At 52.9% G+C, this 23195-nt stretch overlaps 2 protein-coding genes across 6 annotated transcripts in view; one reads left to right on the forward strand and one right to left on the reverse strand.

Annotated features, from left to right (window-relative positions):
* Window positions 1-23195, reverse strand: part of Rsph14 (radial spoke head 14 homolog) — an 87969-nt gene that overhangs the window by 8411 nt on the left and 56363 nt on the right. The window lies entirely within an intron of this gene.
* Window positions 853-23195, forward strand: part of Gnaz (G protein subunit alpha z) — a 54323-nt gene continuing 31980 nt past the window's right edge. The window contains exon 1 of the mRNA XM_004843527.4: window positions 853-1020. The gene's annotated coding sequence lies outside the window, so the exon portion shown is untranslated. The remainder of the gene's footprint in view (window positions 1021-23195) is intronic.

The following is a 23195-nucleotide window of genomic DNA, read 5'->3' on the forward strand; positions in this document are numbered from 1 at the left end:
ACAGATGGGCTCCCCTTGAAACTGATATTTGGCAGCTTATGCTCAGTGCATTTTGCTGAGGGTCCAAAGACGCCAGTGAGGGGCTGGCCTTCACTAGCTGGCTTCCTTCTGCTTCTTTGGGCTGGGGGCCAGCTCGTAGGCCCTTCTTCCTCTCAAGGCAACCTTTCTGTGGGTCAGGATTGCCAAGGATCCTGAAGACACGCTAGGAATGAGCGCAGCAGAGATGAATAATGCCACCTGCCATTCTGCACAAACCTCACCGGTGTGAATCTTTAAGATTTGCACAGGCCTTTCGCACGTCCTTGAGGACCGTCGCGACAACCCAGGAAAGCAGGTGCCACTAACCCCACGCAGGATAGTCGGTTGACCACGGTTGCAGAGCTGAGGGACCAAGCTTGAGTTCGAACCGGGTTGGGAGAAGGCGAACGGGGACCAACAGCGGTGAAGGGGTAGGGGCTACCGCTGCTGCGAGGGCTTATCGCCGTGGCTGCAAGAAGCCGCCTCGCTGGATGAGCGCCGGTGGTCCCGAGCTGCACAGGACGCTGGCGCGGGCAGCGTGTGCAGAACTGCGGCGCGCGCCGAGCCTCGGACCCGCCCTATCTATCCCCATTGGATTTCCGGTGCGTCCGTCAGAAGCCCTACCCAATAGGCGATGAGCCGGCGCTTGTGGCGGGGGAGGCGCCCGGCGCCTGATGCCCGGCGGGCGTGCAGCAGCCCCCCCACACCCCGTCCGCGGTTGGCCTGGCAACGTGCTGCGCTCGCGGCTCCGCCCCCTGCCGGCGGCGGCAGCGGCGGCGGCGGCGCGGCGTGGGGCGGGCGGACCCGCGGGCGGGCGGCGGACGGCGGCTCGGGAGGGCGGGCGGAGGGAGCCGACCAGTCGGAGCGTGTGCGCCGCCCGCGGTCCGGTCACGTCCCGCGCGGGCGCCACCGCCCGCGTTGTGCGGAACGAGGGCGCCGCGGCCCCGCGCTCGCCGCCCCGCCCCACCCGGAGCAGCTCCGCAGATGCACTGTGCTCTCGAGGTAAGTAAGCGGACCCTCGGCTGGAGCGCCCGGGACTGAGACCCTGGGGTCGGGGGTGCGGCCGGGGCGTCCACCCCACCCCCACCCAGGGCCCCGCCCGGGCCTTTGTGCTCGAGATCCGTCCAGGCCGGGGGCGACACGGCAGGGATGCCCTGCCCGGGTGGGGGGTAGCGAAGGCAGAGTTGGCTGCGAGGTGGGCAGGGGGCGGCCACGGGCAGGGCAGGTGCGGGGGAGAGGCACGCCGGGCTGAGGATCCCGCAGGGGGGGGCTGTGGGCAGAGGGCAGGGGGGTTGCCGCGCGGGGCTGCCAGGCGCCCTGCCCTGACTGGCCGCTAGTGCAGAGCTCCGGCCGGGCGACCTGTGAGAGCGGCGCTGAGGCGGGGTCTCCCTCTGGGGGTTCGGGAAGGAGGCAACCCCGGGTGGCAAGAGCGGCGGCGTGTCGCCTCGGCCGAAACGGAAGAGAGGGCCCCCAAGGCCTGGGCCCGGGGACGGACTCCTCGCAGTTTTCGGTCATTGCTCTTGCAGCGAGTGGAGCAAGAGATGAGTATCGACCTGCTGCGATTGTAATGTGTTCCCGGCTCAATATTTTTTTCCCTTAAAAGGCGGTGGGGGTGTTTGGAGGAGGGGTATGAGGGCCTTGGGACTGGGGCTTGGTATCTTGCGGTTGATCCTAGGGAAGCTCCGCTTTTTTAGCGCGGTGCTGTGCCTGTCTGGGTGACGATGGCAGAAATCCGCTTAGGCCAAGAATGGGGCTCCTATTACAGAGAGAAGGGGATGGGAAGGCGGTACTAAGCAAAACCGGGGTTCCTTTGAGTCTTAAGTCCCAGGATGGAGGGACCCGCCTGGTAGCTGAGGTTTGCCTGGCTTAGGGAGGTGGCTGAGCCCCTGCCAGCTCCTTTCTGCCCAAGTGATTTTCCTGCCTTGGGGATCTAATCCTGCTGCCCTCATCCCTGTCTGGAGGAAGCTCCTTGGCCAAATTCAATTAAGCAAATATTTACTGAGTGCTTGTTCCCCCAGGGCCTGGTGCTGAGTGGATAGGGTGGAAGTGGACAGGGCCTGCCCTCTCAGGACTGATTCACCTCCCCATAGGGGAAACTCATCCATGCTCAGATAACCCCCAGTGCTGGTGCAGGGGTCCTGGGAGGGGACTCAGGGCTGCCACAAGCTAGAGTCAGACCAGCCTGTGGGCAGTGTGACATTTGAACTGCAGCTTGAAGGACATGGGCACAGTTGGAATGGGTTATTATGGGCAGAAGAGTGAGAATGGGTGGATGCACAGAGGTGCATTTGGACAGCTGGGCCTGGTGGGAGCACTGAGGATGCTTAGGAAGGAATCAGGTGTGATGGGAAAGGCAAGTGACAGGTTCATGAAACAAAGGAGTAAGCACTGGAATGACCCCATGGCTTGTTAGCTGTAGCTGTCTTGGTAGTGACAGTGGCCTGCTGGTCTATAAAAGGGGAGCCATTCCATGATCCCTTGAGCTGCAGTGGGCTTGGGGAAGACCAGAGAGGGCTCCTTGAAGCCTAGGGATACCCTTCTAGTCACCTTGTCCCTTGGGCAGGGCCAGGGCATGGGTTACTAACCCACCTACCCACCGTAGCCAGGATGGAGCGTGCCCGCTTTGGGGAGAGTGTTTAGCTAGTGGCTCTGTGCCTTTGGGCTGTGGACATTTGAGAGGAGTAGCCATCTAGGGGCCAGTGGAAGTGTGGGGGTTGGCCATGCTTGGATGAAGTAGTGAGCCTTCTTGTCTAGGGTTTATGAGATGCTAGCATTTGGTTTAAAACTCTTCCTGTGTGTTCCTCTAACAGATGCTGATTTTCTGAGACAGGAGGTGAATAAGACATAGTTCCTCCCCCTCAAAAGGCCGATGTCACCTTCTGCCCTAGATGTGCTCCCTCACTCCTAAGGATGTTTTTGCTCTTCCTCTGAAAGAGCTGTTTGTTACTCATCTTGGTAGTATGCCCACCCCCTAAACACACACACACACACACACACACACACACACACACACTCACACACACACTCAGCCTTGACTGAGGCCCGTGGTGCTGCAGTGAGAACAGGACCTGCCTACCCTCATGGGGTATGTGGTCAGTGCTGATCAGGGTGAAGATGCTTCATTCTGTACCTCCCACCCAGCCCATTCCACCTGCCTACCATGAGATCCTGGGATTAGGACATTGGGAATAGAGTCCTCCTGTCCCCAGCTTCTCAGACCTTCTTTTCACAGGAAGAAAAGGGCTTTGGTCTGGCCATTGGGAACTTCTAGGATGATTCCAGGAACATCTCCATAATTGGATGAACTTGGTTGCCTAGGACCCCTGCCTAGGGACCTTTGGGATGGAGGGCCTTCCTGCAGAAAGAATGCCAAATGCCAGGGTAGGTTGGCCTTGGACTTAGAATATGGCCTTATCCTAGCCACTTAGTTGTCTGATGTGTGAATTTGGATAAGTGTGTGCTGCTTCCTGCCCTGGAAGCAAGGACAAAGCATCCCAGTGCTACCAGACACTAGCCTCAGAAAACCTAAGATACTGTGTGACTGAAAAGACATGCTCCCTGCCCCCAACCATGGCTAGCTCACGGGAGCTATGGAGTGACAGATTAGCCGGCTGCTTTTCTGAGGCCCCAGGAAGGAAACCTGAGGTAACCTAGCTGCTGCAGTGTCCTATAAACCCTGGGCTTGACCAAAAGGTACTTGAAGGGAAGTGGACAGAGGCATTAGGACAGACACCAAGGTCAGCCACAGGCAGGATCCCCTAGCAGAGATCATACCACAGCTTGTACAGACTAGGAGGGCCCCTGGAGCACCCTAACTACACCTCCACCCTAGTGATGAGGCAAGAACTCCAGCATAGGCTTTGGAAGACCTGGGGTCAGACCCTAGTCCCACCACCCCTTGGTCCAGCCATCTCCCCTCAGCTTTCTTGTCCTTGTCTGTAAACAGCCAAGAGAGCACCGCCTTGTCCCCATACCAGCCTTCCCACACATTTGGCCCCTGGTGGATTCCACACTGGCAGGGAAGGTGCTTCACAGGATTGAGCAAACAGGGACTGTCTGATGATCCTGGACCATAATAGCCTTCCATATGGAACCTGAGGAGCAGACCCATACACAGTGCCTTCATTCTTCAACTAGCTAATATTTATCAGTACCTGCCACATGCCAGGCACTGTGCTGCCAGTAACACATAAGTAACTGAGTACAGGTGGATGAGTATGTGCTGTGTAGAACACTGAAGTAGAAGGGGGAGGGGGTCCCTCTCTGGGATGAGACTTGGTGCAGTGCTGTGGAGAAATACAGGCAAGTTGTGTGATGAGCAGGGGAAAGTACCCAGCAGAGGGATAGCAAATGCAAAGGCACTGAGTGAATGCAGCTGGAGGCCCTACTGGAAGACCAGGTGGCTGAGCCCAGTGCAGGGGCTAGGTGGGGCAGGCTCCAAGCTACCCACTGAGGTGGGAAAACCTGGGCAGGTTTAGAACAGAAGGGCAACTTGAGCTAATTTTGGCTTATAAAGGATTTCTGCTGATGTGAGAGAGTAGACTGGGCTGGGGCGGGGATGAGAGGGCAAGACCAACATTCCAGGTGAGGCAGTTGCTGACCCCATGAGGTGGGAACATTAGCAGTGATGAGAGGTGGTCAGATGGGAGGCTTATTTTCAGGAATAGCAGGTTAAGCCTGCTGATGGAGGAGAAAACACAAGCACAGCTGCATATTCTTCATCTGAGTCTTTTGTGGGACAGAACAGACACAGGCTGAGGAAAATGTGGCAAGACTCCTTCATGAGGGGCAGGGAATCAGAAATCTGGTCTGAAACCTTGTTTGTGCTCACAGCAGGCAGAGAGTGAGGCTAGAGGTAGCAACCTGGAGTCCTTGGCATCAAGGTGTGAGGAAAGCTGGGACTCGCTGAGGTCACTTGCAGATGAAGGGTGGTGGGACCTGAAGTGGCCAGGTTGAAGACTGAGTTGGCAAACACTATCGTGATGGCCCCCTAGGAGGCCGGAGAAGGCAGTGTCCCAGGAGCACAGGACCCCTGTGTCAAGCACTGTGGCAGGCAGGGGGTTCCTAGGAATTGAACAACTTGAGAAGCTCAGGCTGCATAATTTATGGGGCCTCTGTTAAGAAAGTACAGTATTAAGCAGCTAGGCATGATGGTACCTGCCTGTAATCCCAGCAGTCTGGGAGGCTGAGGCAGGAGGATTGCAAGTTTGAGCCCAGCCTGGGCACCTTAGCAAGACTCTTATCTCAAAATAAAAAATAAATAAAGGGCTGGGGATGTAGCTCTGTACAAAAGCCCTCAGTTCAATCTCCAGTGCTACCAAAAAAGAGGGAGAGAGAAATTATTAAGCATTTCAAGATAGTGACAGCAGAGCAACATTAAGCTTGGCATAGAGCCCTGTTGACTTCACAGTAGATGCCCAGCAAAAGTAGCCCTGTTTATGGGGACTTCTAGGACAGTGCTGCCACTATGGTGGGCAGAGACAATGTGTCGTGGTTGGGCCCATGGCTTGCCTGCTGCCTTTGCTCCCTTCTTTTGCTCCTTTTTCTGAATGGGCAGGTGGGCTGCATTGACCCTCTGGGCTGCTAGGGTTAACCACACTCAGCCTGTGAACCTCTGGCCTCCTGGCCTTAGAAACCCAAAGTCACACATTAACTGAAGAATTACCTGCTGTGAGTTGTCATTTCTTCCCTGTTTGTGGACCCCCAACAGCCAGCAACCCCTCAGGTAGTAGGTAGCAGGAGACACATCTCAAAGTCTAGGGAGAAGCAGGCCCTGGGCAGGCATGCCCAGCACCTTTGTACAATGGCTTCCTTGAGTTCGTCTCTTTCCCACAGAAGCTTGCTACATCACAGAGTTTTGAATTATTTGCTTCTAAATTAAGGTATAACTCTCTTTTAGAGATGTCCCTGGAGAATCCATCGAAAAAGTGCTAAGAAGCAAGACTGTTAAAAGCCACAGTGCAGGGAGGGGCCTTACAAACAGTATCAAGCCAGGTGTTCCTGGGAGCAGCCTGGAACCAGAAACACACCCTGTCCCTGAGGGCTCAGTCAGGCCTCTCATAGCTGTGCCTGTGCTCATGGGCTGTGGTCAGACCAAACCTTTCAGAAGGAGACCCCTGCACCATAGAGAAGCCCTCCCCTGAGATGGAAATCTGTCAGGACCAGGTTCTTGGATGGGGCCTGATCTGAGCCCTGACCCCTTCAGTGAGGCCTGCCCCTGTGAGTCACAGATGCCAAGGTCCTTCAAGCTGTTGAAGTGGAGGAGTATAGACTGACGTGCACATTTCCCCCCCAGAGACCCAATACAGGCTTTTGTAAGGAGGACACACAAGATCTGCCCTGGATTTTGCAGCCAGCCAGGTGCCTTCCAGGGACCCAAGTACTAACCAGGGCTATGGAGAAGGGGCCTGTTTTTACATCAGTTTTACACTTGAGATTGAGAACTAGAGAGGTGGGTTGACTTTCCCCAGTGCCTCATTGGGTGCAGACAGCCACCACATCTGACTTGCCAGGCCCTGGGGAAGAAATCTAAGAGCTTGAGGATTATCAGTGGCTGAGGGTAGCCCTACTTCCTCCTGTGCAGCTTGGCTCCATCTCTCATTTAGTCACATGAAAGATGATGGAAAAGGCCTGACTAGACCTGTTGAGCTGGAGCTGGCTACGTGGCTATTGCCATTTCTCAGACTCTGGCCCCTGCTCTGGTCAGACTAGTGGGCTGCAGCAAGCTCTCGGCCTTTTTTATCCAGCCCTTTCCTTTCTTGCTCCAACACCCCTGATAGAGGCAGCTTGGGCTCTGGGCTCAGCCCCTGAGGCCATGTGCCCTGGAACTGATGCTGTTTGCTCTTTGTACTTCAGTTTCCTTTTCTCTAAAATAAGGGTTGAAGCACATGGGCTGCAGGGCCCCATCTTTGCTAACAACTGCTGGGGACTGAGGCCTCACTGCCAGGAGGGGCCCACAGTGGATAAGATGGGGGTGGGCTCTTTAAAGGCCATCTTTGCACTTTCTTGGTTTCTGCCTAAAATTGCTTTCCTGCTGCTTAGGTTTCTCTCCATGTGTTAGTGTTGAAGGCAGGTCTTTACAGCTGCTCTTCCTTTTCACTCAGTTCTTAGACAGGGCCACACACAAGTAGGGTCTCCAGATTCTCACACAAGCCCTGGTGGGCCCTCTCTAGAACAGCATGTGTCCCCACCCACACAGCTCCTGTGCCCCTGCCTGCTGCTCTTGTTCCCCCTTGGCACTTGCCACAGTTCAACTTTCTATTTTATTTATTCATCATCTTTGTTTTTTCTCTCCTGGCCTTGAGTGAAAGCTCTTTGAGGCAAAGACTTTCTGTGTTCACCTCCGAGAACCCAGCCCCCTGGGCCATCCTGCCTAGCAGACACCCAGGAAGTCACTGTGGAGGGGTAATGAGTATTAGTGAGTACCACAAGTCACCCTATTGAGCCCTTTTCTCATGGAGGGGTGGCATATGCTCTTACATCAGAAACCCATGCTCCAGCTCAACCCTGTGCTCCTGAGAGGTATCTTTGTGCTTTAAGCCATCCAACACAAACCACTCCACAGGTGGACAGCACCAGCTGGACCCCATCAGGCCCAACTATGGTTCACTCTCAAGCTAGAGGCAGGTCTTCTCACACTGAATCAGATGCTTCAAGCTGACACACAGTCTCTTTAGCAAGGTGGCATGCCTCAGTGGAGCCTTGGTCAGATGCAGTGAGGATTCACATGCAGAGGCATGTTTATGGGAAACTATCTTTAAGAGAAATGAGACAAGATCCTGATGGAAGTGGAAAAAAAAAAAAAAAAACCATGGTGACACCTGAGTGGCCTTTCCAGATAGCCCCTGTGCCCCAGGATTAGGAAGTAGCCTGTCATTCAGGTCAGTGGGGCAGTTCAATACAGGGGAGGACCTGAAGCCTGGGTTAAAGTCCTGGATTTGCCCATAAAGGTGACCCTGTTGAATCTTTCTCACTCCTAACCCTCGGTTTCCTCATTTTTATTTATTTTTAAAATATATTTAGCAATGCTGAGTATTGAACCCAGGGCCTCACGCATGATAGGCAAGTGCTTTACCACTAAGCTATACCCCCAGCCCTCTTCGCCTTCAAACTTGAGGCTCTGGGATGAATCCAGGGTGTATCCAGATAGTTTTCATTTCTTACTCCAAATTTGGGGTGTCTACCCAAAGAACACTATGCTGAAGAGAATTCAAAGGCTGTGTTGTGGCTTAGAGGAGAAGTAGTCCCCTCTAGTTGATAGCAATGTCTGCATCAGGTCCGAGAGGCAGGCTGAAGACATGCTTGCCAGAGACTAGCCAGTCCTACTATTGTGCTCTGCCTCTTGGTTAGCAGCTCCAATTCATCCTCATTTTTTCTTCCTTAGAAACGCAGACCTTGGCCTCTATGAGGTAAGGACTCGCCTTCCTTTTCAGCATCTCCCCAGCTGGCACCAGGAGTCCCATGAGCAGCTTGGGTCAGAGATTATTGAAAGTCTCTTCCTCTCTCAGCTGTTGCCTTGGTCCCTGCAGTGGCCTTGAGGTCCAGCCCCCTGCCTGGCCCCTGGCAGCCTTTCTCTGTACACTGAATGAATGAATAAACAAGTAAATGAGTGAGGCAGAGACTCATCTGCATAGCAAGGCCAGGAGACTTCTGGATATAAATCTCATGCCAAGCTCTGTTCCAGCATGTAACCCCGAGAAACCTGCTTGTATGCATGAACTGGATGACCTTGGAAGGAGGGCACTAAACTGTGTAGTTTGGGACTCTAGATCTTGCAGTAGTGTGGACACCGTGGGGGGGGGGGGGGCAGAGTGACGCAGGGCCCAGGTGTGTGAGTTGTAGGCTCTATGTCCTGTAGGGGCCCCTATGCTTCTGTCTGACCTTCATCTTGGAGTGGTCCACCAGGTATCACCAGGAGTGAAGATAAGAACACCTTCTAAGCTGCTGAGAAAACTGGACACCTATGGCCCTTGTTCTGGCCCCAGCAGGTCCCAGATCCTAGGGAAGAGACAACTTGACCTGAATTGTTGGTGTCCTCGCTTCTCCTGCCACCTGTACTGGGGTTTGGTGAGCAGAGCTGGGTGGAGAGGAGGAGCTGGGCTAGAGAAGCAGCAGTCTCCCCATGAGAGTCCGCCTCTCTCTTCCCCCTTGTCCACACTACCTAGTATGTCTTCTCTGCCCTTAGCTGCGCTAGCTGTTTGTAACCTCACACCCGCCCCACCCACCCTTTTTACTGTTTTGTGACCCTGTGGACTGGCTACCAGGACCCTGGCTGCCTGACCTGCCATTCATCCCTTGCTAGTGAGTGTGGGGTGGGTGCAGTGGCCATTCCCCAAGCTAAACTTTCCTCCAGTGTGGTTGCCCCCCTCACCCACTCCATTACCTCTGATATGCTGTGCAAACATATTTCTTGATAAAATGCTGAGAAGAAAAATAATTAGAGTGTTGCCTCCATTATCCAATTTCTGATTAATCAAACTCTCTTTGTCCTCGGCCAAAATCTATTCATTTCCCTTAAACACTGGGCTGGTGCCAAGCATCGATTTCCTTTATGATAACACCACTCTCACACCCACGCACGTTCTCATCCATGCCCTGCCCTATGGCTGGGTTGAGCAGAAGCACTGATGGGGCTGATCCAGTCTCTAAATCCCACCTACCTCCCACCTTCTCCAGGGAGCCTCTGACCACACCAACACCCTCATCCCTGCCCCAGCTCCTGGGATTTCTTGGCTAAGCTCCCCCTACATTTTGGGTGTGTTACAGGACTGATGGAGGGGCTGTACCTCCGAACTGGGGACAGGCCAGGGTTTGGGGGATATGTCCCTGTTCCTGGCACAAGAAGAGGCCAGGGCTGGGTCAGAAGAGTTAGGGCTTGTAAGGAGGCTAAGGGACCTGCATAGTGTATGTGTAGTGTAGGAGCACACTCTCTATGGCAGCAACAGAAACCTAGCCCCAAAGAATTTACAGAATGAGGAAATGTCCTGACCACTGAGTTTGAGAGTTCTGTAGTGTGGGACCATCAGAGTCAGCTAGCCCCATGTCCACTGTGTCTAGCCAAAGGAAAGCCACCAAGAGCCTTTTCAGAAGATTGCCCAGATGTCCCTTCCCTGCACTGAATCAACCCATCCCTCATTCAGTCACTACAAGGGACTGTGTTGATTTATCAGCACTTGCTTGGTGCTAGGTCCTTGTAGGCATGTGCGATATGTCAGGGAGCAAACAGAAGAGCAGCCCCTGCCCTATGGCTCTTCTGTTGCTGTGAGGAGAAATGGCACCCACACTATGAGCTATATAGCAGTGTGTTAGAAAGGGACAGTGCATGGGGTAAGATGATGTGGATGCTGCTGGTGTGGTGTAGGTGTTTGGATCAGGGTGGTGGTTTTCACTTGTAAATAGAATGGGAAGGGAGGCTTTCTGAGGAGAGGACATTTCAGCCATTAGATGAGGAGTGGAGTGAACCACTTGGCTGTGGACAGAGAACTTTCTGGACAAAAGGAATAGCCAGTGCAAAGGCCCTGAGTTGAGAAGGAGCTATGTGTACTGGAGAGTGAGTGAGGAGGTCAGCAGGGGACCAATATAGCAGGGGTCAGGAAGGAAAGAGTGTGGGGAAAGGCAGTTGGAGAGGCTTGACTGGTTGCAGAGCTCTGGGGCTCTGGAAGAACTGTGATCCTGGATCTGAACTGAGATGGTGAAAAACAGAAGGCTTCAAGCACAAGAGAAATGCACTCCACCTTGTTTTTATGAGGAGTTTCCTGGCTGCAGGTGGAACATCCAGTACAGGGAGCTGGGGACAGTAAGGACACCAGTGAGCTCACTTCGATAGTCCAGAGCAGGAGCTAAGCAGAGCAGACTCAATGGCCAGGTGATGTTCAGAGTCAGAAAGTCAACTGAGGGCTCTCTTGAGGTCAGCTGGGCCCAGCCCTGACCTGAGAACCCATATCCTGTTAGGAAGTGGGTAGAGGAAAAGTGCCAAGCATGTTGCTCAGGACCTCTTCCTATGGGTGCACTCTTGCCAGCTGCAGTCCAGCAGTTCATGACTACACCCCTTGCTGGACATCTGCCCTGGTTCTTGGAGCTCCCTTTCCTGGAAATACTTGGGACGTTCTGCCCCTGCCCCTCAAGATGGGACAGCTGTGAGGTCCTTGCCCCTCCTAAGTTCCTCATGGGGTCAGGCCAAGACTCTGCCACAGCTGGAACCTCACTGTGCCCGGCTCATTCCCCAGCCCTGTCCCTGCATCTCTCAATTCCCTGTGGGTTCTCCAGAACACTGGTCATGGACACAGGAATACCCTACTCAGCCTCTGCTCCTCAAGGACGTGATCAGGGTGGGATCAGGAGCAGCTGCAGGCTTGGACACTTCTGGCGGTGGGCTGTTATAGCCAGAAGGATTAGTGCTAGCTACTGAGTCACCTGAAGTACCCCTGGCCTGTGGAGGACCCACAGTGACAAAATCCACACTCCTGGGCCCTTCCTCAGACCAGGGATGGGGATGAGCAGGAATCCAGTTCTCTGACAGCTCTGATTTCTGGCCTGGTGGCCTGTGTGAGCTGGGCCTGAGCATGTGGATATGAAATTAGGAGGCATAAGAAATAAGCCGGCAGAGTGAGTCCTCACTAGAGAGAGTTCAGCCTGGGGGTAGCCATTCAGAGACCACCCAGCTGAGGGACCTGATTAAACACAGTTAACTTTCCCCAGGGAAACCCATGAGCCAGGAGTCTGGAGCATAGCTTCTCCAGGCAGCAGGCCCTTTGATTTGGCTCTCATTGAAGGCCCTGCCTCTTGGTTGTCATTTCCCTCTTTCTCTCTGTAGGTGGATCCTTTCCAATTTTTGTACATATTTATTTGCTCCTCACCTAGAGAAGGATCTGACCCAAAATCTGGCCCAATTTCCTACTGAGTCGGAGCTCCTGGGGTGATGCTATCACCTCTCGTCTGGTCAGTGTTGGTGGCCATGAGCCAGAAAACAACATGTGGCTGAGAACATCCAGAGCCAGGACTGCACAGCCTCCCTGGTCATTCCATGTCGCCTTCCTTTAGCAGAGGGACACTGATAGGCTATGACCTGCCTAGCTAGGGCAGAGCCATTAGATGTGTTGGGTTCTGTGTCAGAACAGGATGGTGGGGGGGCCACTAACCCTGGTCTTTCCTACCATCCACTTGTACTTCGGTTTCAAAATAAGCAGGGAGCAGTCAGGTAGTACATGCCTGTAATCCCAGACTTCTAGGAGGCTGAGACAGGAGTTTCTGCCTAGCCTGGGTAATTTAGCAAGTACCTATCTCCAAAAGGGGGTGGGGTCTAGGAGTGTACCTTAGTGTGGAGGCCCTGTGTTCAACCCCCAGTATCAGAAAACAAAGCAGGGAGCCTGGAGGAGGCTAAGAAAGGGGAGGCTGCTTTTAAGGGGAGACCAACTGCCAGTCTCTGAGGATCAGGCCTATAAGGTGGGTTATGGGGGCAGCGTGGAGAAGCTAATTCAGTGGCCTGGGCCCTAGTGACTATACAGTAGAGTGACTACAACGAATTCACACAAACTCGTATGTCCCCAAGCCCAAATCAGTAATATCTTGAATATACACATGCTATCATTTTTCACGTTTGCGGGGGCTTTTGTGATAAATGAAGTACAAGTCATTCGCAAGCTTGCAAAAATCTTGGTGAGCAGAAACCCTTTTCCCTTTGTCACCAACATTTGCAGGGTAAATGGGTACTCTCCATTCTCACTGTAAAGCATGCCAGCCTGTGTCCATAGCAGGCTGAGCACCCAGGATATGGGCAGCCCTTGGGCCCCCGAGCACTTCTATTCACACCCCTTTGTGTCAGCTGTTTTTGTCCCAAACCTCTTTATCCCAGTTGTTTTTATTATGTAATTATGTCATTGAACATTACATAAACTGATGGAAGATGAATATAAAGGGGGCTTCTATGGAAATCAAGGTAGATGTTTTGGAAAGCTGTGCTTCCGTTTAGCGTGGGCAAGACAGTTATGTTTGAGGACAAAGAGACCTTAACAGCCTAGGGTTTGGATTCCAGTTACTTTGCACCTCACTGGTGTTGAAGAAAGTAAACTGGATGTCGCACAAGATGAACTGTGGTTTAAGGACAGTGTGGCTACTCCAGAATGTGAACCTATGTTGCAGGAAAGGTCTTGGCTCTCTGCAAACCTTGACATGTGAATGTACATGTATCTGTTTTAAGTGAAAATAAAATATTTAAAGTAGTTGTATATCATTTCTTAGGAGTCCCTGCTATAGCTCACTCTTCAGTAGACTAGCCAGTGACCCCAACTTTGATGGCAGCCTTTGGGCATTAATGAGCCCGTTATCTGTAATGAGGTTGGGATCTGTAGGTTGGCTTTTCTTGTTTGTTTTAGGTTGTTGTTTGCCTGGAGAGGGATCAGTCTACATGAAAAGGTTGTACCAGGGTCTGTAAGTTGAGACAAGGCCTCGGAAGCTGAGGGTTAAGAGAGGGCCTGCTCAGTGACATAGCAGAGCTCCCAGGACAAGCTGACTTGAAAGCCCCTTTCCCCAGGAGTGTGGAGACAAAGAACCCTTACAGCCCCAGACCTCCGGAGAGGGAGAGTCTAGGAGGCAGCTTTTTAGGATCAAAGGACTATGGAACACTGGTTTCCCCAGAGAACCCTCATCCTATGGGTGCTCTATGCAGAGTCCACACTGTCCTCCATCACTTCCCTACTCCCTGCTCCCCAAGACTCCCATTCATTTCAGTGAAGCGGTCAAGATAGTGTTTCCCCAGGAACTGGAGCTGGCTGGGATGGGAAAAGGCAGGCAAGAAGCTCCTGCAGGGAGGACTGGGCGGTGGCAGAGGAGAGACAAGCAGAATCTTCAGGAAGGGGAATCTTGCTCTACGTGGAAAAAGGAACTGGAAAATGCAAAGGTTGGGGTCCTTAAGAGACTGGACTGCAACTCTGGGAGCAGCAGGTGAGATGCCCATTTGAGAAGTATTTGTAGAGAGCAGGAGCAAGAGGGCTAGGGGAGGTTTGGGGTATGGAGAGGTCAGATAGAGGGGGCCCTGGATCGCAACAGAGCCAAGTCTCAGCATCCCAGGTGCATGAGGGCTCCAAGGGCCAGCAGAATCTCAGGACATAAGGCTCAGTGTAGACTCAGTGTGACCCCTTGGCAACAGGCTCCTGAGAGAGGTCAAGTTAGGTGACACTCTCAAAAAGGAGTGCTGAAGATGCTTCTGAGCTCTGTACAAACATTTTTTTTGGTGTTCGTTTCATCTCCCCATCCATCTGTTCTGCAAATCTTTCACAACACCTGCTTTGAGGGAAGTAGAACTGGCAGCCAGGGAAGGGAGGGCAGAATAAGATCCCAGGCCAACCATGGTGGGGACTCCAGAAGAACAACACACTTATTGCTGTCAAAGAGAGTACCTCAGCAGGAGCCTGCAGTCTCAGAGGGAAAGGACCAGTCAGTGGGCATTCATTCCTGCCTTCTTCCTTGGGTGGGGTTCAGTCCTGCTGCCACACAGTACACTTGGTTCAGGGTCATAGGGGACTGAGTGGCAAGTCCGCCGGACTCAGGGCCCTTAAGAGAGGAGGCTGCACTTCCACCTTTTCAAAGAATAATATTTTCACCAGGTAGGATAGGGCAGCCGGGGAGGTGGGAACCTAGGTTCTTGTGTGGTTAATAGGAAGAAGGGGTGGGGTTGTGCAGGCCATCTTTCTGCAGAGGGGAGTTTCCGGGGAGGGTAGCCTGTCCCTGCCTCATGTCCAGTGTCACTAGTGTCAAGGCAAGCAGGGGTTTTATCTCCATAGTAATATGTGGCTTTTTAGTCCCAAAATATGTGTTGCATCAAAAGCCTAAAGCCATCAGACCCTTCCTGAAGACAGTCACACTGGGCAAGTGAAGAGATCCAGAGGGTGCCAAAATCCAGTGAGTGAGAGTGTGTGTGTGTATGTGTGTGTGTGTGTGTGTGTGTGTGTGTCTATGTCCTCAACCCTCACTGAGCACCTGCTCCTTGCTGGCACTGCTCCACGCTGGGACATGGCCTTCACAGCCTGGCAGCCCTGTCCTTCACCCTGAGACCCAGTGGGAAGCTAGACAGCCAAGCCATTCAATGAGGTCATTTCAAATATCTGAGCTGGAAAGACAGGGAACACATGTCCCCACATCCCAGACAAGCATAGACGCGGGTGCCAGCCTGACTCACTCTCTCCAGCACACACGGTAGTTCTATGTTCAACCCTCCCAATGTATGTCCAAATGGCATCACACACTGTAGCACTGAGAAGCTGTAACATGAAAGTGCTTCTTCTCAGTCCAGGAAAATTGCTGCTCTAGGAGACTAGGGGATTCCTGTTGTATCCTAGGTTCTCTGTCCAAAGGTATTCAGCCCCTCCATATGAGCCACCTGCTTCACATGGCTTCCTTCAGAGCCCCTGAGTTTTCAGGGGCAGCTGTTAGGCTTGTAAACCCCTCCTTAGAGGGACAGATGTGGTTTCCAGGGGCTTCCCCCCAGGCTGCCATGAGCCGTAGGAATCATACAGAGCTCCCATCTGCTCCATCTGTGCTGTCAGCTCTGACAGTTACCTGGGCCCTTCATGTCCTCAGCTGTTCCTCACTGGTGCCATTCTGCATCTTTCACTATGTCCTCATCTCCACAGCACTGGTCTTTATGAGGAATGGTCTTCCCAACCAGAATATGAGCTCCTTGATGCACAAACTTGCCTCACTGTGTCCTTGTCCCTGAACAGGGCCATATACTTTGGGGCACAATTCTGGGAGGGCCCAATATTGGTCATGGTGGGCTAATTGATCACTTTGCCCTCACAGATCTGAGGGTGGAGAGCCTTAGGACTGGGCATACATGCTAGATTATTTAAGAGTATTGGGTGAAGCAGTTGAGGGCATGCTGCAGAACAGGCTAGTGGAACTGAGCCAAGGAAGGGATGACCCACTTCTCTGAGACAACAGGTAGGCTTGGGCCTGAGGACGAGAGGTCCAGTGTTCACACCATAGCAGAATAGCCCCATTGCCAGGGCATTCTAGCACATAGGGTCTTTGTGCCCATGGTTCCTGTGCAACCCACCTGTGCCTATAGGAGGCAGCAGGAACAGAGCCCAGCTTCTCAGAGCAAGAGGCTGGCCAGCCACCAGACCATCTGAGGTAGCCTGAGGCCACAGCTTTGAGCAGTGCTAACCCTTCCCGTGAGGGACATAATCCTTTTAATTTCTCTTGCAATCCTTTTCCTTCAAGGAGAAAATCCCAGTTTGGTGCCCGTATGGCCCTCACACCCTCCAGCAGGCGATAATCCCTGTTGTTTAAGAAACAGCAAGTGGCCTCGCCTGGCCCTTGCTCAGGCACCAGTCCCTGGCTGGCAGCAAAAGCAGTTGCTTTACACTGTTGTATATTTCTACGGTGAGTGACTCTGGCTTTCCATTTAAAGTCATGATGTGAAGCTTTTTTTTTTTTTTTTTAAGAACAGTTATTTAAGTAAAAAGAAGAGTCCATTTAAAGAAAAGCACTGAGTAAATAACAGCAGGTAACACCCAGATACACCAGGTTAGGCTGTGCTGTGGGGGTGGAGGAGGGTGGAGTGGCAGAGGGCTGGGTGGTAGCTAAGCCCTGTAGATTCTCAGCTAAGTGACTCTAAGGAAATCGCCTCTTCTCTCTAAACTTTGGTTTCTATATCTGTAAAGTTGTGGCCACTTCCCAGGCTTGTTCATACATAAGATGACACGTGTATGAGCACAGGCAGGTGCTCTAGCAGCAGGAGCAAACAGATGGGGGATGGAAGTACAGCTGTTCCCCAAGCATACCCAGTCACAGGCCTCTGTACCCAGGGTGCCTGGGCATGCTGTAGTCCTGGAAAGCACTGCTGGACCACAGCAGGGATCCAGGGTTTTCTCCCCAACCCCACCATGCCTAGCTTCCTTTGGACAGACATTCCCCAGAGTCCAGCCCACAGCTGTACCTGTTCAAGAACACATGTGGAAACAGCATCATGAAGAGTCTGCCAGAACCCTGGACTGTGACCAGACCATTACAAGGATGTTCGTGGGTCAAGACTGCCATAAAGATCAGGCTAGAAAGGCAAAACCCACAGTCAAAGGGCCCTAGCATTCACCCTGGGTAGAGGCTGAGGTGACAGGGAAGGGAAGTTGAACTGGCAGAAGAGCTGGGCAACACAAACGACACTTGGGTCCTCAGAGACCACCACGGAATGTCCAGGGTAAAGAACCTTGTGGGTCCAGACTAGGCTCTGGCTGCAATTCTGAGGCAGGAAAGGAAGATGCAGCACCATGTCAGCTGAAAGCAGAGACCATGGGGCCAATAAACCAGGCATAAAAAGGCAATGGAAAATGTTTCCTTATTATGAGGGAAGGAAACTGATTATCAGTGGTAGCCACAGGCATGGGCTTTTCTGGACCTTCAGTTTCTAAAATAGAGCCACCATGGGAGCTGACTTGGGTGTGGCTAATTCCAGATTGAGGGAGAGGACCCACTCTTGAGCTCAGTTATGTAGGCTCACACCACACTGTCCTGAGAGACCTAGGAAGCACCTCCCAACCACTGAGTCGGGCAGCCTAAAGCCAGCAGTGTGTGAACCACCCATGTGCCTTGAATATAGGTTTCTGAAACTTCGAATACATTTCTCCTGCCAATCCCTGCCAGTTGTGAGACATGGGCTGGCTCTGGGGCTGGGGCCTCCCCAATCTGCCTGACATCCTTGTATAAAAAAGGGCCTGTGGTCACAGACACCAATGAATTCAGTTAGCAGTCACCAAGCCAACCTCCCTCACCCTGTCCAGATCACCACAGAGTGGCCATTGGGTGCCAGGGTGGAGCTGGCAGGTGAAAGGGTTGCTGTTGCTAGGGCAGAAGGCATCTGAGCAAACTGAGGCAGGGGATTGGTGGTGCTGAGTCATAGCCTCACTCCACTGAGCATCTGAGCATCCGATCGGCTTAGCATTCCTACTCCACAGGGTGCTCTAGCCCAGGGCTAGGGGCAGGTAGACACAGGCAGTCCCAAGACAATTCTTATTTGGTGGAAAGGGCTCATTGGTGGTTGATGGGGACCATGACTTTGCTCCCACCCCCAGGCATAGAACTACTGATACAAGCTGAACCCACTCCAGGCTGGGGCTTTGGCTGGGGTTATAGGACAGTGGGAATTTTCAAGGATTCAGGGTGTGTGGCTGTCTGGGGAGAACTGGGGACCTCTTGGTTTACCAGGAGTACACCTTCCCTCTGCTTTGCTAGCCCTATGGCCTGGCAACCTACTACCTCTTGGGATCCTACCCACTGTCCCTAGCAGGGTTGGCTATCTGAGTGGCCTCTGCCTGAGTGTCAGATCAGACCGTTGCTTCTACATCTGTTCACAGTCCCAAGTGTTTGTCCATCTCCTCAGCAAGCCTAAACTGCCTCCCTGGGGGAGGATGCATGTGTGGAACCTTTTCCTTGTTCAGGTTCACCCTTTCCGGTGGTGCGTACTTTCTTAAGAGACCAGACAGGAAGGCAGCAGGCAGCCAGGGGTCTGGATAGTAAAAGGTCTGGCTCTTTATCCCCAAGGAGGCCTGTAAGCTGATAAGTCTTCCCACTCCAGCATTCCCTGGCTTAGCCTGGCTTGCGCAGTGACACCTTAGTGACCTTGGCTCTGGGCTGCCTTCTACCACCTTGGGGAGCTGACCTGACTGACTGCTCTTTCAGGGAGGCCCGGAAAGAGGCTTTTGGGGAAGAGGTTTCAGATACGATGAGGTTGTCTTGGTCAGCAACCGTGGGCATGGCTGTTGTGTTGCCCGAGTTCTGTGCCCAGTAAGGGTTGAGCCTCCAGGCTGTGTGAAAGGCCAGGGGACATCAGTAGCAGCTGGTGTGGAAGGCAGAAGTGGCAACACCACTTCTCCACAACTGTGTCCCTGCCTGATGTCTGTTCCAGAACCAGCCTGGAGAAGGCCAGGTCTGGGGGAGGGTTGGGCATGGCATGACGGGACCAAGGTCAAAGGCCCAAGGGCGGGCAGGGAGGGTCTTGAAAGGAGTAGTCCACACGTGTGCTGAAGGGTCTGGCCTAGAGACTTTAGGGAATGAGGGGCTTTCGCCGGAGGGGTTCTTGAGTGGGTTCAGGGTTGGGGGAGTACACCCTGGCAACTTCTGGGTTCAGGAGCCAGAGACCAAGGCAAGCTAGTTTCCCAAGACTGCTGGGGAGGAGGCAGGGCAGCTGCAGGCTCAGGCCTAGTGAATTTATCATGCTTTATGTGCCTCACGCTTTGCTGTGGGGTGGGGATGTGGGGGTAGGGCTAGCTGGTGCTCACCAGTTGATACAGTTCACACATCTGTACCAAGCTCCAGCCATAGAAGAATAGGATCCCACACTACTAGGACAGATGACAGCTTCCTCCTCTACACCTACTGCTTCCTCCCACCATCTTTTCTCCAAAACCAGCCAGAGATCCTAGCCTGCTGGCCAGTCTCAGGGGTGCTCTCAATGTCTCCCTACCCCACCAGCTGCCACTCATCAACAGCTACTGACCAGTGCACTGCCTGTGTCTCATGGAGCCACCTGGTGCATCTGCCTCCCCAGCCCTCGCTGACATTGCCACCTCTCACTTCAACATCAGTGTGCAAGAGTCTCCCCCACTGTGGCCTCAGTCCAGCAGCCGGAGGGATGCAGGTCATGGCATTCCTTGCCCAAACTCTGACTGTCCCCTGGGTGACTTACCAAGTGACCTCAACACTGGCTCTTCTTACTGTCCATCAGTCTAGCCAGACACATCCCCACCTTTCCACCAGCAGTCTGTCCTCGGATGCTTGCTTATCTGCCTGCTTCATCCCCTGTTCATAGTCGTCTCCTTTTGAGAGGCTGGCCCCACCTACCTTTGCAGACTTGCAGTCTGCCCTTTCCACCCATTACCCAGCTTCTCTGAAGCTCCATGTGTATCATAAAATTCCGCACCTCTGTCATTCTGTGTACCATCTGTGGTCTGACTCCTGCTGTCACCACCTGAACAGACTTAGAGACTAGGTCTTTGTTTACCTTATTCAGTAGAGCCATGCCCCACCTCTATCAAGTTCCAAGCTCAAAACCACAGCTCGGTAAGTAAATATGAGATTACAGAGCCTATGACCCATCTTCCCCTCGCCCCACACCCCTCCACTGCACCACAGCTGGTCTCCATAGCCACCTCTGCTCCCAGTATACCACATGGAACAGCAGGCAGACACACACCTGCAGCCATACACATGCAGCTGCACACAGACACATTCAGGCAGGTCCACACACAGGTAGACATGGGCATGGATCTGCACAAGTGGCTTGAAACCCTTCAGTAGCTTCCTTCTCTGTGATGAAGACCAAGGCTCCAATTGGGCATCTCTTCTGCCCTGCCTTTTCCTCTCACCTTGTACACCTCTCCCCTCTTTGTGCCCAGCCATTCTGACCTCCCTTAAATTCTGTAGTCACCACAGTTCATCACTGCTGTCCCTGTTACACACAACCACACACACGGCAGGGACTTTGCACAAGCTCCTCCTCTGTCCACCATGCTCTTTCCCTTGTCTATTCCTCTGCTATTTCCAGCTATGCCTGGTGGCACTGTGGTTGGGGGTGATGATGTGACCCCATAAGCAGTTTCTGGGCCAGGGAACAATGTGCCCACCCAACTCTCAGCCTGTGCCTCTGGGCTCAATCTCGTCAGATTCTATTCTGGGACTTGAGTCCCTTAATGTCCAGTAAAGCTCCAGGTTAGACTCAGAGAGAGGACTGGCAGGAGTCTTGTGTAAAATTGAAGAAGCCAAGCCTCAGAGCCAGGCTTCTGCTTACAGGCTTTTCTGCATGCATGCACAGTCCCCTCCCCCATCAGTTGCACTGCTCCACACTCACATCCCCCAAATATGGCCAAGCCCCACAGAGCTGCAGGGAGGATTCTGGGTAGGGACTTCAGCTTATTTGGTTCTAGTGATCTGAAAGAAGAAGCTGCCTCAAGCAGGGAACCTACCCTTATTGTGACTGTTGGTTACTACTCTATTCAGGTCCTATTATACACAATTGCTTCCGGGCCACAGTTGTTCCCTTTATTCTCCCATTGCCCTGTAGCTGATCAGAGACCACATGCCCAGCCCTTGGCTTGGGGCTTCCATACAGCAGCACTTCAGGCCGTAATCTGCCAGCCCACTGTCCCCAACCTGCTCTCCTGATTCCCAGCAGCCCAATCTCTCAGAGTTAGGGTGGTGGAGCACCTAATTCCTGCAGCACAAATTACATGTGCTCAGACAGAGAAGCTTTTCTTTCTGCCACATGGGGCTAAAGACTGGGTTGGTGCAGTTACTTTTCTTTAAGACGTAGTGCTGAGTGCTGCCAGGGCAGAGCAGGACAGACTATTTGGGCAACAGAGGGAGCTAGGGGTTGGAGGGGCTATGGAACCCTATAAGAGGCTTATGCCACCAGCATAAACCTGCCCAGTCCATAGAACCAGAGCCCCTGAAGGGTTGTTGGTCATCAGCAGGGAGCAGGATCAGCAAGGGTCTACTTCTCTCCCACACCACATGGTCTCCATGCTTTGAAGGAAATCCTACTCTAGCAGGAAAGACTGCAGAAAGGGAGGGCACGGGGCAAAGAGGTGCTGTCAGCAGAACGGAAGGGGCACCGTGCTGGCAGGGGAGGTGCTGTGTGTGAGCTGACCTGTGAAGAGCAGGCAGAGTTCCGGTACAGAAGCCAGGCAAAAGGCACCACAGACGGGAGCTGCCTGCAGAGAGTCAGGTGATGGAGCAAGTCCTGCAGAGAACAGCCTGTGCCAAACCTAGTGAGCTCCCCAGGCCACATTGCTGGGGGGAAGGGAGCCAGAGGTGTTGGGTGGGGAGCTGAGGTAGGGTGCCATTGTGTACTGCCAGGAAGTGGTCAGCACCTTAGTCTTTTCAGGTGTCGCTCTGCACAGTGGCAGAGGTCAGCTCCACCCAGCATCCAGAAGTTGCACCTCTGGGGTTCCTGTGTCACTTGCCTGGAATACACCATGTCCCAACAATAAGGTCTCTGTAGAGTGTCTCAAGGCAGCTGGAAGCCTGCTTTTCAGTTGGTAGCAAATAACTTGGGAGGTTCATTTGGAAGAAACCTGTTTTCTAGGTGATCTCTGCCTTTGATGCTGACCAGCTAAAGGAGAGTTACTCATTTAAAGCCTGACTACTTCAGATTTTAAAACACTGAATTAAGAAAAATGGTGATGGCAAGGGACACCCCACGCTGGGCCTCTCAGGAGGAAGGGTATCAGCAAACATGCTGAAATAATGGCATGGCAGGGAGAGACCAGGTGCTCCTGGCAGCTGCTGGCAAGGCTCCCTGGAAAGACACCCCACAAAGCAGGCTGAAGGTTATACATACCTTTCCACCTGCAGGGTTGTTGGTTATCAGCAGGCATGAAAGAGCAGCGATGGGTCCCTTGACCTCTTAACAGTCTGTGTCAGAGAGGGGCAAGCCCCAGGCATGATGAGAGACAGAGCCTTGTCGATGCCATGCCATTTATTTACAAGCGCTTTTTCCTAACAAAAGTTCATTGAAGGAAATATAAGAGGATAAAATGCAAACAATAAAACACTTCCCTGAGATTCCACAATGCGGAACTCATTACTGTTTGGGAAGCAGCTCCTGGACCTTTGTTTACACAACATATGCACACATGTGCACATAAGTTCACATACATACTACATGTATTGCTTATGCATCATCTCTAAGTAAGTGCTCCTGGGGCATCTGCTGGGTTCGAGGATGGTACATCTCAAGGCTTCCATTCTCAGATGTAATTTCGGCCTCATTGGGAGCAGGCTAAATGACCTTTTAATCACTGCTTTGTTAGCAGAGATGCTGCAAGGGTGTTCGCTGGCACACTCCTTCATAGCTGCCTGGTGGGTACAACTGCAGAAAAGTGGGAAAGTTTCTGCTGAAGGCTAGCCATGTACTGGGAACTGCTCTGTTTGTAGGGGGTGAGGCCAGCAAAACCCTACTTGCCCAGCACTTTTGGTCCAGGGAGGAGATGGCATCAACCCACAAGGTCATTCAGGTCACACATTAGCTGAAGGTTACTGTAGAGGTAGCAATGAGGAGAGGGCAAGATAGGAGATGAGACCAGCTGAGGAGGCAAAAAAGTGGGTAGAGGGTGATGCTTACAATGATAGAGACAGTGGGGTAGTAACAGCTACTGGGGGACATTTACAGAGTACCAGGCTCTGTG

This window comes from Heterocephalus glaber, unplaced genomic scaffold (genome assembly GCF_053883595.1).
Source record: "Heterocephalus glaber isolate CG9 unplaced genomic scaffold, H.glaber_assembly_v1.0 deba00001687, whole genome shotgun sequence".
In the NCBI taxonomy this organism is placed as follows: domain Eukaryota; kingdom Metazoa; phylum Chordata; class Mammalia; order Rodentia; family Bathyergidae; genus Heterocephalus; species Heterocephalus glaber.